The following is a 13,283-nucleotide window of genomic DNA, read 5'->3' as shown; positions in this document are numbered from 1 at the left end:
TGGTCCTGAGGACATACCGTAAACGAAGGGACCCAAGTTGGGCGCCATATTAGTAGGTGAAACGCTACGTTCTAGCGACGTCCTTTGACCTACTTTTGAAATGACTTACGACATTTTCCTATAAGGCTGTCTCCCTCAGTGTAATCTACTACGACCTGCTACGATTTTTTTTAAACGACCTGCGTGGGACCCTAGGCTCTCTTCGACAGCCTTATAGCAAAATGTCGTAAGTCATTTCAAAAGTAGGTCAAAGGGCGTCGCTAGAACGTAGCGTTTCACCTACTCATATTGAATTTGAAAAAATGATCCTATTTGAAATTCGCCATTTTTGAAGGGGTGTCTGGACGAAACAGAGTTTGACCCCGTTAAGAATAAGCGAGTTTAAGTTCTCGAAATATTGCAAGTTGATACATTGCCTGTAAAATGAAATTGTAAAAGTAGTTTTTCTCCGTCTCTGTTATCCCGCTGTTGAACCCAGCGATCCATATTTTTAATAATGTAGCATAACTGTGTCCAATATCAACAAAAGGTGGTGTTTGACCGACAAGAATATACAAAAACCGACAGTGGCGTTCCAATTGCAAGAGACGACAGTGGGCATCAGTAACATGATTAATTGATTGATTTGGTTTATTTTACTTCGCTTTTCTGCCACTCTTGGCTAATCGCGAAGATTAGGATGAGTAATGAAATTATGAAATTGATGAAGGAACTATCACAAAGAACACCCATGTTCTGACCGGTATTCGAACCCGGGACTCCAGGCGTCGTAGCACGCTGTGATAACCACTCCGCCACGGAAGCCGGCCGCACAGGTAACATAGTCTAGAGATGGCTTCGGTTTTGTTCACCCAATGCTTATAGAACTTCGTAATATCAACTTACTCTGGACTGTTCGTGCACATCTGCAACTCCTTATCAATTTCCAAACAGTCTTTCACGTGTTCTCACACCAAATCTATTGGCTCCTTCCTTGTTACCACATGTGTATAGGATTTGGGACGTTGAGGGACGAGGTCCTCCAACCTCCTCTCGCCTCTCTCACAACCTCACCTTCTCTCTCAGTTTTTTTCCCCCGTTGTTTGCTATCAAGCTTAGGTTTTTTTTTCTGAGAGCGGTTTCGTCCCAATTATGGATTATGGAAACTAGAAAAGGGTTATTCATTATGCAGGTAAAGATATTTACAGCTTGGTAAATAGGTAAGGACAGGGAAAGGAGAGTGGGTTCTATACCTTGATACCTATGTTATAAACCAAGGTGTATGTACTAATTAGTTATGACTCAGAAGAAGAATATATGAATGAAAAGAAAATAAGCAATAAGTTAAGATGTTCAAAGTGTAATAAGTATTTACTAAATTAGTCCTTACACTAAGTGTTAGGTCTTCTAAATTTATTTGACTGTGTAAACTAATATATATTAGATACACTTTAATAGAGAAAATATTATAATATAATAATATGATAGATTATGTAAAATACAAGATATAAATATATACAAGAAAATAACAGTGTACAGATAAATACAGAATATATTCATTACAGGTCCTTGGACCTAAAGATTCCCACATGTGGACAGAGGTAGCTTGATGAACAAATATTTTTATTACTACGAATATAAACATTGAAGAAAAAGTAAACTTACTTCTTTTACTTTCTATTCCCCGTTCTAGGTTCGTATCCATGCACAGTATACGGAGCTTCCAAATTTCCTGCCCGAACTGGTCTGCTGGTGCTTGTCTTCGAACAAAAACCCCAAGATAACTGAATCAAAGATTTTGTCACGATTTTGAGAGTATTCTATGGAAATCTCCACTTTCATACGTTATCAGTATATAAACATTGTATTTTCCATGGCCACTCGTCGTGGGTGATAGCAGGTTTTATAATCTTCAGATAACTGACCCGCCAAGAAATGATAGCCAAATGATATCCGCATGATTATTATTTTTATCCAGCTTCAATGACTTTATAATGCGTCAGTGAAATTCGTCATACTTGTGTCAAAGGAAATTCTGTCAAATTGAAATGTCAGTTTACAATAAGTGTGAGGGAAAGGAGCATTATCTTCTTCTATGGACATTCTTGAAGGAAAGGTGAATGGCATGAATACTTGAAATATGACATTAAAATGTACGGGATGTCAATCAAGACAACACCACATGAATAATTTCAAGGTTTCATGTTTGCAATATAAAGTATATCAACTTCTTTGGATTTCGTATTCTTATTTTTAAATGTTTCAAGTTCATTCTTGCTTGAAAAATACTTCTTTAAAATATGATTTAGAGCTTTAATTTTAAAACACCTGATAATTGAAACAAGAAGCAAGTAATGATTATGTACCAAACATTTCAAGGAGTACAAGGGTAGAAAGTTCTATCTTGAGTGCATGGGAACATATTTTGAATGGTAATATACTAGTCCAGGACATAGCTAAGACGGTTCGAATGTGACAAAAACTTATAGGCAGAATGTAGAACGGCAATAGCACGTTAAAACGCTACATACAAGTAATTTACCGGTTGGAAAGTAACATTTCATAACCCCCAAAATTACGGTTGACTGATTTGTTGTTTTAAGTCCATTTTATGCACAAAGGTTAATCTGGACTGGATCTACATTGTGCCATGTGCCTTCACCCGGTACGTAACCCGGGACCCCTTGATTACAAGGCGACGACCTTACCACTACGACATCGGGACGAAAAAAAAATCAACAGAAAGTTTAAACTTTACATTTTGGTGTTTATGGTTTCAACTCAGAGGCTTCATTACGTTTCTGAAGACATTCCCGATGACCTAGTGGCAACGTCGTCGCCTTGTAATCGAGAGATATCGGGCTCAATGCCGCGTGTGTCATTGTAATTGTGAGGAAACAGGCGGTGGCTCTGTGAAAGGGAGATCGCCTTCCTCCACAGTATTTTTAACCTACCAACGCAAGCGACTCCCCGTTAGAGTGCTGGAAGGAGAGGGTTTCGTTCGAGCGCCAAATAGTTCGCACGAACGACGCTAGACAGCATACGGAATTGAGAGCTCCTTCGCTCGAGCGGATAAGCGGTATACGCTCAAAGCCCAGTGGTACACGTATAGCCGTAATTTGTGCGTTGAAATATAAGTGAACAGTCTTCATCTCCATATTAAAATATAGTTTAGCCTATAGAGTGATATATCACAATGAAATAGATGATTATGGGCTGGAACTACGAATGCGGATATATGTCTACGGTTATTGTCGCATAAAAATGACATTACATTGTATACGTTCCAGCGTGGGAGACTCGAATAAGTGCGAGCGGGCGAAAGTGGTCCCAAGCAGTAGTTTATTCTCCATATAACAACGCGAACTAGATTAAACATTCGGCGATTGTATGAAAAATTTGAACAAACTGGTTCGATGGCAAATAATTCCAAACGGAACAGTGGACGATCCAGAAGTGTGAGAAGTGCAAGAAGCCATGTTGAATAGCTCGAAAAAGTCACTTTCTCGGTTAAAATGTGAAACAGGAATTTCTCAACGATCTCTTCGACGAATCATGCACCATGATTTGGATTAAAACCATATCACATCCAAATTGTGCAAGCACCTACTGACGCCGATAAAATCGCTCGTGTAAAAATGGCAGAACTGTTAGTGGAAATGACAAGAATCGATCCATCTGTGCTGTTTTTCTTCTCCGACGAGGCAACATTTCATGTGAGTGGTCGCGTTAACAAACACAACTGTGTGATTTGGGCTACTGAACATCCACATGTAGTGAGGGAACACATACGGGACTCCCCGAAGATAAACGTATGGTGTGGTGTTTCAAAGTTGGGAATAGTGGGCCCCTATTTTTTTTAACAGTGCAACGGTCACTGGCGCCTCCTATTTGGCTATGTTAACTCATTACGTGGTAAACAACCTTCCATTAGCCATTCTTGCACGTGGCTACTTGCACACTATCACGCAGATGTTCGTGGCTACCTCGACAGGACATTCGGTAAATGATGGATTGGTCGGCATGGTCCACTACCATGGGCGGCAAGATCACCAGACCTCAGCCCGTGCGATTTCTGGTTATGGGGGATGGTAAAGGAGCGTGTTTACGCAACAAAACCGCGGGACATACAAGACCTTAAACAAAGAATTTCGACAGTGATACGCTCTATGCCGCAAGACATGAGTTCAAAGGTCATGGACTCAATGGTTGACAGAATGCTCACATTTCTGCTTCACAGTTGAAGGGGTATATTAAATGTATATGTTTCCCTTTCGGTGGTAACATTTTTTTGCCCCACCGCAACACCATATAAGTGGTAACATTATTTTGCCCCACCCTGTACTTTCCCTGCACGGAAGACACATCATCATCTACAAATGCTTTAACACACATCGATCGAGACATCGGTTTATTTATTACTTCTTATCAATTATTAATTTTTCACACACAAACACGAATCAAACACAATTTATCTGCACAAATTTTATGGTCTACGGGCTTACCTTCCAAACACGAACGTTTGGTCCTTCTTAATCACGTTTCTGTACGTTGCAGGTGTCATATGACACGGCCAGAAGTTCAGCTTTTATTTTCCTCGTTGTTTGCAAACGATATCTTGAGAGTTGTAAAACTCGTGAAAATCCTAATCTTTGCATAAGACCGCGCGATTTATTTAGGAGCTAACAACCTGCATCAGAAAAAGAAATTTATGGCACGAAGATGTAGTAAACAGTTGCCCCATTCGGAATCACCAGTGAATCACACTGCTTATACTTTTCAACTTCTGCCAACGAATTTCAAGACATTTTAAAGTGTACTGCATTAGATGAAAAATGAAATGTCAACTTTCATTCCACATAGACTGTTTACATCAGAGTGACCCTCAACAATGCCTTATAATCAAAGGGTTCCGTGTTCGGTACCCGGTGAAGGCACAATGCACAGTGGTTCGGATCCCACTTTAAACTGTCCAGTCTCGATTAGCCTATCTGTGCATAAAGTGGACTTAAAAACCCAAATCAAACAAACAAACTGCTTACACCAGAGCAAGACCTCAACAAGGAAAATGTAATTTATTCCTATCTGGAAGAAATATTATTTCTGTGAAAACGGATAACGTAGGTATTAGAACTTTGCCTTGACGTTGTAAAATAATTCAAAATAATTTTTCATGTACTAGACATGTTTACAAATGCCATTTTCGTCCAGAAACAGGTTTTGATATTATCACATTACGTAAGCAGGCTTTAAAAAGTAACGGAGGCGATCCTGTTATTACTTAAAACAAGTTATAATTTTTCTGTTGATAGATATCAGCAAAGCTTTTGATACTCTTCAGCTTCTTACGATTCTATAATTTCAGGTTTTTCCCAAGACTACTAAATATACCAGTTGAGTTTTACATATAATTATGCACATTGTTGCTCCCTGCTTTTCGAGTGCTAAAAATCGCTGATTACGGAACCCAGGTCCGTAGCCAGAAATTCTTAGTAGGGGTGGGGGGTGGGGCGAAGTCAATACTAGAGGGGGCAAATTTGTAATATATTGTGTTGCATTGGCAGATATAGCAAGGTACAGAGGGGCACTTGCCCCCTCCTCCAAAAGTGATAAGTAACAGGAAAGGAGTGATATCTTGAAACTCAAAAGAACAAAAAAAGTTCGAGCAACATCAAATAACAATATTTCGATAATGACCTATCGGACTACCAAAGAATATAAAAATAAAGTTTGACATAAATAGCCTAATCGGGACTGTATGTACTTTATATTTACAGGTCAATAATGTTAATAGACGATAAATATGTACCAACAGCTTTGGGCTTCTCTGCAGAACTGATTAAGGAAATTCTTTATAAATCGTGCTTCATACTGTTTCCCTCTAGTTTCCAATATGCAAGATTTTTACGCACAAAGGAATCTAACGAGAATCCAACAACACCATTGTGTTGTGTTATGCAAGGAAAACCGAATTAATTAAATAATAATGGTTACATATTATCTACACTTTGATGAATTGTGTAAAAATTTGTAATACATTTTTTTGTACTTGCTAAAACATTAAAACATGGGTCCCTTAGTCCACCACGGACTCTATTTCCTTCAAAGGGGAGACTCTTGCAACACTAGACAGACAATATTTGGCTACTGGTTACGTTAACCATTTTGCAAAATATTGTGTTGTTGAAATACTGTGTTTGACACCCGACAAACAAATAGGAATCCCTTGATTGATCAATGACTTCTTCGATTACAGTGTCATCATTAATATTTCATATCAAGTTTTATAGAGGGAAATGTTGTATCCTCTTTACATTATGAAAAATACTTTCCTTAATGACTATGGTACGAAACCGAACGATATAAGGGGCCTCCTTCGCCTTACCCCATTTCCTCGGCACGAGGTCTCTCTGTCGCTTCACCACCACTTTTTGAGCAGAAGCGTACAAACCCCAAATATCAGGGTTTTTTATGCTGATACTGATTTCTTCCAGTCACAGAATGGCTTAAGATATATGAAAAAATTAGGAGAATCCACTCCATAGCAGAAGAGTTGGCATAATTATTTTTCAAAAGATTAGATTGTGCCTGAGGTACTTTAAGACAACGTCTGCTACAGACACAATGTAATATTATAAATATAAGAAAATCAATAGAATATAATTTGAGAGATCTTCAATCGTATTTATTTGACTGCAGATTTTTCTACTATTCAGTTTCTTGAACTGGGTGCCGCCTGATAACACCGACAACTTTCACAGTGTGTACAGGACATCAAGGCAAGCAACTTTTCTCAGTCACTATTGGTTCGTCTAATTCTTCTTTCGATGTTACAAGCAATCGAAATATGGCATGTTTTGTCCTTAATGTATGCAATCAATCCCTTTGATAGCTTCGCAGTTGCAAATGTCATTTATTTTTACTGCCGTTTAAAATTCTTAGGGCAATATATAACATGCTATGGAAACGATATCATGCGAACAGTCAGGGTTAAAACTTAACTTTTCCTTTATAAAATTCATATCATAGCACACACCTATGTTGCTTATTATATTTGATGTGTTTGGAGAGAGAAATGATTCATAAGATTTGATTGATTGATTGATTGATTGACTTGCTTTATTTTACTTCGACTTTTGTGCCACTTTTGGCTAATTTGCAAAGATGGGGATTAGTGGTGATATGAAGAAATTGATGAATGGATACTCACAAACATCCATGCCCAGGCCGGGATTCGAACCCGGGACCCTGGCGTCGTAGCGCGATGTGCTAACCACTCCGCCACGGGGGCCGGCTCATAAGATTTCAAATATGATATTTACACTCCATAAGATGCTTAGTGTAACCCGTATCAAACTACACATTTTATTGCTTTCTAACCGAAATAATAAATGTGAAACACTATCACATTTTCATCGTGTTTGATAATAATTTGAGCCAGTAAGCTGTCCTGCATCTTTCACTAGCCGACCTCCATGGTGGCATGGTTACATAACACACTACAAAGCCAGGGGTTCCAGGTTCGAGCCTGGGCATGAGTGTTCTTTGTGAGCAGAGGCGAAATTTTTATCCTGAGGGGAGGAGGTCAAGTACCAGAACAAACGTGCCAATAATAATAATAATAATAATAATAATAATAATAATAATAATAATAATAATAATAATAGTGGTGGTAGTGGTAGTAATAATAGTAGCATTAAAAGACGTTATTATCGTCGTAAATCATGCAAAAGGGATTAGAAGTCGGTGCTAAAGCATTTGTGTTTGAACAAATTATTTGAAATAACTTTTCCAACACGTTCAATTTCATATTAGCTAATAATGGAAAACAAGCACACAAACTTTATTTTTGAAAGACAGAATAAGCATGACGAACGTTATTCTTTTTGTACATATGACACGTATAACTTTCATGTACAACATACGTTTTACACATATGCGACATGGAGCGACGTAAAATAAGAAAATACATGTGCAACATGTTAACGCTAAATTGTGTACGTATTCAAAGTTTCTTTAATATATATATATATATATATATATATATATATATATATATATATATATATATATATATATATATATATTATTTAAATACAGTACATGATCAATTCATCCGCCAAATTGTCTCTCAAATATCCACCCTCAAGCACTGCGAGCGAAGCGAGCAAGAAAATTTTACGAAATGTACTTTTATTTGTATAAAATTTGAAATCGAGGGGGCAATTGCCCCTCTGTGCCTCCTACAAGTTCCCTTAACAGTCTTGAAGAAAAAATGCAAGAAGCACTTGAAAACTAATTTCATCTTGAGTATCCATTTGTCCTGCCTCCCCCCCCTAGATTGTGCATCCGTCCAAGATTGGGGGGGGACAATCCCCTGTGGTTGCAGCACTGTTTGTGAGTGTCTCTTCATCAATTTCACGTCATCACTCATTGTCACGATTAGCTAGATGTGGTAGAAAAGCAACGCTAAGTAAAAAAAATATATATATCCACTCTCCTCTCTCTATCACATGAATCGCTATTAGACCAAAAGGTAGACTGGGGAAACAAAAAATTATGCAATTCAAACTTCATAGCAACACATCCAAGAAAAACATCCAAACACATTAGGCACCTTTATTACAGGACTTCTCAAAATGTCGCAACTGTTCTAGGTACTTAAAATTGCGAGATCATTTCCCGAAATCTGTATCTGGAAGGTAATTTTTCCCCCCAATACTGATACTGATACATTATACGGAATCCCACACACCTTCATAAATCACAAAATCAATAAATGTCTTTGTTATGTTGCTAGAGTAATCCAGGATATAATTGTAAAGAGTAGTGAGAATTCCAGGTAGGAATGTGTTCTGTATTTTTCACAGGGGGGGCAGAGCAGGCTCTCAGGGGCCTGACGGAACCACATTGAATTGTAATTCAATACAACCGGGGAACTTTGTTACATACCAAATACCAATACATGCTTCACCATTAATGAAGCAGATTCAGGTATGATTACCAGTGGAGAAGATTTTATTGTTTTTGGGTTGTTCCTTAAAACTGTAGGTGCAAGTTCAATGAACTTATCTGAACTGATAGAAAACTATTAAAAGGTAATAGCACCCCTTGTGCATTGTACTGTGCCATGAACACAAAGGGACGTGGAGATAGAATGCCACACATTCTCAATCTCTGCACACTGGAGGTGATGTGATCGGAACCACTCTTCAACAACCTTTAACTCTCCATGGTTGTCCCCGGTTACTATTGATGTTAGACTAGGTGAACTCCAGAGTCGCTTACATGCATATTGTCGAATATATCCACTTGAGGTCTCCGTAACTTTATTACACAAGTTACTCACACTTTTAAAAGAGAGTTACAGTAATATATCTATCTTGAAAGAGTTGGTACATGTACATAAAGTATAAATGTCACATATAATTTTGTTACAAAATATTTTCAAAATACCACAAAATAGCAAGCCACAGAGGAAAAGGTCTAAATATGGGCCCCCTTTTTATATTGTCATTTTCGGAGGAAAAGAATTAATATATCAAACACCTGCCTTTAAAGTGCATATCTATGAAATATATACTTAAATGTAATAGCATGCTAAAGTATAGAAGGTCTCCATTTTTTTTTAAAAAAATCAATTTCCAAAAAATGGTAAAATGATGTATTTCAAAATTGTGATCTACATATGAGCTGCTTGTGGCAATATCACAAAAAGCAATTAAAATTTTAAAAAAACAGTTATTTATCGCTAAAACATTATAAAATTCATATTTATGAATAATCTGATGTTTTGAAAATCAAGCGGAATGGGAAAAATCGAAATTAAGAAAAACATCCAAATATTTGTTGAAAATGTGATCTCAACATTAGACCTCATGTCATAGCCCATATTTAGACCATCACGCTATTTTTCTTCTTCAATTTATTTTCACTCTCCGTGGTACATATTTCACAAACAAATCATTACATTATAAAAGCCCACATTTGTTTTATGTACCGCTAATATCATAACCTATACAAAGCAGATGAGAATTCAGAAAACGCTGAGTTAAAACATACCTGCAAAAAGTTTTCGGAGGTCGCAATTCTATAACAGCGTCCAAGGCCGAAACTAACCACCACTTTCTCTTGCGAATTGACGCCGCCATCTTTGTCCTTGACAGATAACCAGTTCCCATAACCTCTGCCAGGCTGCAGCACCCGGGATCGCTGATAACTACAAAACCAATATTTGAACCTTCGCCCATATTTAGACCATCTCCTCTAATAAACTTCAATACGTATTGTATTGAAAAATAATGAATTGAGTTTGAGTTTAAGTCCACTTCATGTGCAGATAAGCTAATAAAGACTGATCTTACACTTTAAAGTGGGATAAGAACCAATACGTGCCTCCATGGAGTATCGAATCCCGACATCCTTTGATTACAATGTGACGACCTATACCTCTGCGCCATCGGCGAGGTCTCATTCTCGTATACAATTATATAATAATTATATTATTATTATTTCAGCACTGTTTGACAGTAATACAGATAATAATACAATACAATATAATATGATAGATTGTTATGTTTCTCACTATGAGTTGTATCACATGATATTGAAATAGTTTTCTGCTGTTTGTAAAAATGACCGACTATGTCGAATGAACGAAGGAAAGTGTGAAAATATTTATTTATTCTATAATGGCCTACATTTCGTTATGTTCTGGTGTCCACAAGCTGAAATGCTAAATATATATTCGGATTCAGAATTGTCCCATTCAAGAACAGTGTAGTGATGTGCCAAAACTTTCACGATGTGATGAAACGTTCTCACTTAGATGTAAGATCAAATCAGTTATTTTACACATTCTGCAAGAAAGCCACTGTTTCAATCTATAGTAAGATTACTTAAGTAGGTTTAAAGTTTGGGACAGCGTCGTTTATATACTGCTGGACAAAGAAAACCGGACACCTTAATATTTGACATCTGAATTGCAATGACAGATCGCAGGTATATTACAGAATGTTCGGCAGATCATGTAGTACCATATGCACCGTTCATAGACTCGGAATTTGTTTATGCATTCGTACTTAATTCAGTTTCTGCAACATTTAGATAGCCCTAGAATCAGAACTTTTATCGACCCATTGCGTTATCACAAAAAATGCAAGTGTCCGGTTTATTTTGTCCAGCAGTGTATATTACTTCCACTCCGTCTGTAAGCCAGGTTTTGTTAAAGGTCCAGGAATTCTAAATACATTCAATTCCGGTCCAGGAGAGAAAATCAGCAAGCGTAATGGGTTCTGGACCGTAGAGAACCTTTTTATCTGTGAAGTATTTTAAATCTGTCCAGGAACCTTTCTTTCGAGTCAATTTAAATACGGTCCAGGAACTTTTATTCCGGCTTAATTTAACTTGTAATTCCATCGGAACAAAATGGCTCAACCTTATTTGTCTTACTTGTTAGTCACAACATGTTTGTTGGCTCAGTGTCACTTGCGAAATATCCCGCTCCCATGTAAATGCGAAGGGGGTTTATCAGAAGCTAAAGAGTGCATAACCTTTCCAGGATTTGAAAAACCTTCAACTTGTTACCATGGTGTAATGTAAAGTCGTGTATTCTCTGTCCTTCCCTATGGTAACAAAGCGTTCTTTGAGTGCGGTGGTGTGGGATATTTACTTGCTTGCGTCACCCACAGGTTAGTGCGTACGAAACGCGGCGTAATTCCTGTTATCATTAGGAAGGGGAAGTCGACAATTTTGCACTTGACAGACCTTATCTTCCCCCAGAAAGCTTGCAAGAAATGAAGGACTCGCACCTCGGCCTGTTGTATTTCTATTGTTATTTATCGTCGTTTTTCTGCCTCTTCTGGCTAATCGCGACGATGAAAGAACATCCATGCCCAGACCGGGATTCGAACTCGAGTTCGCTGTGCTATACACTGCGCCGCGAAGGTCTCTATCATTTCCTAACCACGGAAATGACTTTGCTCCATTTTTCTCACTTTGTATTGTGAAGAATCGTCAGTGACGTAGATAAGGGAGGCAAATCAGAATGTGTGTATATATATATATATATATATGCGCGTGTGTGTGTGCGCATATAATGTGGCTTAAAATTACATATTGTTTTTACTATATGTTAATAATATTCATTACATAATATATTACACATACAATTTCATTAATATAGCTTTAGTAGTCGTTTTAATACATACATAGCCTATACACACACACACACACACACACACACATATATATATACATAAGTATTAAACATTATTATTATATTTATATTTGACTGAATCTATATCTAAAATTCGATTCCCGGTGGAGGCACATAGTGGTTCGGATCCCACTTTAAACTGTAGGTCCAGTCCCGATTAGCCTTACTGTGCATAAAGTGGACTCAAAACAACAACTCAATCAATCAATCAATCAATCAATCTGTATCTCAAAAGTATAATAACCAAAGAGAAGAAAGAGATTTTGATCTACAACCTTAGTGACAATGAAGTTCGACCAGTCACAAATATAGGAGTGCGTTGTGAAAGAAGGAGAACACATGCATATAGGTAAGTAAGTAAGTGCTCCCCTGTGCTTAGCACCACGCCATGAAGGCGTATAGGGGGTGTGGGGGTTAACGCCCCACACTTTCTTGATCCGGTCGTGAGTGGGGGTGATGTGATCAGCATCACGCCCCTGACTGCCTTTACCCCCCAGGGTTTCCCCCAGGTACCCATGTTATTCGACGCTGGGTGGGCGCCGGGGCCGCTTCCATGGTTAGAAAAGTTCCCGGATTTGAACCGGCCGGGGATCGAACCCGGGACCTTTAGCATGGTAGTCAGACGCGTTACCGACTGAGCCACCGCGCCACAAATAGGCACGACAAAAATGTTAATTAAATGAATTTCACTGTTTTAATGCGACGTAATACCCAGAAAAGAATATTCCCTCTTGTTTCTCTGCACTTGATTTTTATTTCACTAGCGTTATTGCTGCATATATCAGAGAAGCAGCATCTGCACATGGTCTACAAAGATGTCAACGGAAAGTTTAAAGCTTGATGAAAACCTTTTATAGGAGTGTCTTCTCGACATCTGCGATATCAAAGCGTCAAGAATGATAAATAGAAAAAAAATCGACTTTGGTAGTTTTTGTTCCTTTTGTGCGGTCCTGGAAGACAATATGTGTAGTCATAGTTAAAGCCCGCTTATTTCTCTTTCGGTGGAGCCCTATTTCAAATCCTTCAAATCCGTGGGTTTAGCTGCTTGCACGTAACATCCATTCCAGTGATAACTTGCACTTCTCCA

General features: G+C 38.0%; 1 protein-coding gene across 3 annotated transcripts in view; it reads right to left on the bottom strand.

The window, feature by feature from the left end:
* LOC145982742 (proton-coupled amino acid transporter-like protein acs) overlaps window positions 1-4,536 on the bottom strand; it is a 71,440-nt gene extending 66,904 nt beyond the window's left edge. Inside the window, exon 1 of one of the 3 annotated variants that reach the window (XM_083116104.1) lies at window positions 4,485-4,536. The gene's annotated coding sequence lies outside the window, so the exon portion shown is untranslated. Of the gene's footprint in view, window positions 1-1,644; window positions 1,746-4,484 lie in introns of those variants that run through there. The other 2 variants (XM_083116105.1, XM_083116106.1) reach the window with 2 other exon arrangements.
* Between the last annotated feature and the right edge of the window lie 8,747 nt (window positions 4,537-13,283).

Source organism: Lepisma saccharinum, unplaced genomic scaffold (genome assembly GCF_977018435.1).
Source record: "Lepisma saccharinum unplaced genomic scaffold, izLepSacc3.1 HAP1_SCAFFOLD_384, whole genome shotgun sequence".
Classification (NCBI taxonomy): domain Eukaryota; kingdom Metazoa; phylum Arthropoda; class Insecta; order Zygentoma; family Lepismatidae; genus Lepisma; species Lepisma saccharinum.
The sequence above is the reverse complement of the archived record's forward strand: the minus strand, read 5'-3'. Positions and strand labels throughout refer to the sequence as shown.